General features: G+C 37.9%; 1 non-coding gene across 1 annotated transcript; it reads left to right on the top strand.

Moving 5' to 3' along the window:
- Positions 1-202: 202 nt before the first annotated feature.
- LOC139009690 (small nucleolar RNA SNORA11) lies at positions 203-331 on the top strand. Its single transcript, XR_011471402.1, has one exon. It is a non-coding gene; the product is annotated as a small nucleolar RNA SNORA11 (small nucleolar RNA).
- The last annotated feature ends 1,706 nt before the right edge of the window (positions 332-2,037 follow it).

Genomic DNA, 2,037 nt, shown 5'->3' with positions numbered 1-2,037 from the left:
TGTTTATAACTTTTTTATTATAGATAATGAGGTTTTAGTGTCTAACATGATATGTTGTTTCCTTACTATTCTTTCTAGAAAGTTTTTATCCTGTAAAAGAAGGGAGATAAAAATTTGAAAGTTTCTCATAGAAAGTAGGAAAGGACACAGGCTGCTGATTAACAGGGGAACCATAGAGGAGCCTTAAAAAGTATGTTTCCTTTGGGTGTGAAGAGAGCAGAGCGCCTGAAGAGTGGCTCCTCTGTGTATAACACATCCAAAGGCAAGTTGGGCTTACTCTTTACAGGTGGCAGGGTACTATGGCCTTCCTGTAACATTACGCCCCATACATGAAGAGAAAAAAAAAGAAAGACAAAAAAAAGTATGTTTCTGGTGGGGAGGGGAGAAAACAACGATGCTGCTCAGAGGCTGAAAAGAATTAAAGTCCAAGAAGAAAGAGAGCATTGGGTTAGGGATTTAGGAGGTCACTGGTGACTTTTAGGAATGTATGAAAAGGGCACAAGGAGGCATTAGCTGGCATTGTCTTTGCCTTAGTACTTATTCATTGTCCTTTTCTCAAGCTGGGTCCTAAAAAGAGGATAACTATGAAGAAAATTACAAGGCTCTGACGACTTAGTCCACCATGAGGGCCTCAATCTTCCAGCCAAGCCTTTAATCTGACTTAGATCCTGAGAGTATTTCAATAAACACAAATATCTTCCCTTTTTCTTTCCTTCTTTCTTTTTTTTTCCATACTTCTTCTTTTTAAAATCTCTCCTTTTTTTTTTTCTTTTTAAGGGTTAGGAAGTTTTGAAAGTTCCCTAATATCTAGAAGACTCTGACTGGGAGAGGTGCTGACTAGAACTACCTAGACTACAATAGATAAAAAGGACAACGACTCCCTAAGCTTCAGTCAAATATAAGTTCCTTCTAACACTGACTTTGGACCACTGTCTTGAAGAGTCTAATTAGTTTGCTTCTCTGACCTTGATTGCTACCTTTAACAGAGATTTTAAAGCCTGTTGTCTCCTAAACTTGCCAAGCCCTGCTTCCTCGGTCTAGTCAGCAATCTTGCCCTGCCCAGACCTCTTGCTGTCTGACCACACTGCTTAGCTAACCCCATTGTGTCACACCCCACTGCTTATTCCTCCTTTGGAAACACCCATCTAAGAGCTAGCTCCTTACACAAATGGAAAGACAGTAAATATTCTTGACAGAGTTAAGACCAAGGAATAAGGAATCAAGGGTGGAGGGTTTGGACTTGGAAATTGAGACCTTCAGCTAGAGGGGGTGGAGGTGGAGTAAGAAAGGTTAAACTTGATAGTCTATCCTTTCTGCAAAGTAGGATACAAAACCCTGTCAAAGAAGGAGTGTGGATTTTATAGTATGTGAATTATGTTTCAATAAAGCTGTTGTAAAAAGGGAGCACATGTAAGGAGATGGGATAAAATTAGAAAAGTATTGACTTTAGACCAGCTGGCATGGCTTTGTGGTTGAGTATCGACCTATGAACCAGAAGGTCACATGCCCAGGTTGCGGGCTCGATCCCCAGTGTGGGACTTGCAGGAGGCAGCTGATCAATGATTCTCATCATTGATGTTTCTTTTGTTCTCTCTCCTTCTGCTTCCCTCTGTGAAATCAATAAAAAAAAAATATTTTTTAAAAAAAGGAAAGAAAAGTATTGACTTTAAAAATTACATTAAAAGTTACATTTATATTAGCATGGCAGTTCCTGGTTATGGGTCCTTTTAATGATATTTCTATATTGAGTGATTCAATTGTCTATACGTTCCTCTCTTCCTTTCTCATTGAACTATTAGATTCTTCCAAAGATTTCCTTAGAATCTGTTCAATTTTCTAGTGGTCATTCCAGGGAAGAAACAAATGGAGCATAACCTTATATTTCCAAATAAACATGATGTCTAAACAAAATATTCTAATGCACAAATAATATTTATATAAGATTTTTTAGGATATTTATATGCAACTAGCAATGACTTAAATAATGGAGACATATAATTGTGCTATACAACACAGATAGTACCAGGATGTTGCAGC

The sequence above is a fragment of the Myotis yumanensis genome, unplaced genomic scaffold (assembly GCF_028538775.1).
Source record: "Myotis yumanensis isolate MYYU_CA2020_CCGP unplaced genomic scaffold, mMyoYum1.0.hap1 SCAF_4, whole genome shotgun sequence".
Lineage (NCBI taxonomy): Eukaryota > Metazoa > Chordata > Mammalia > Chiroptera > Vespertilionidae > Myotis > Myotis yumanensis.
This window is presented reverse-complemented; position numbering and strand designations above follow the sequence as displayed.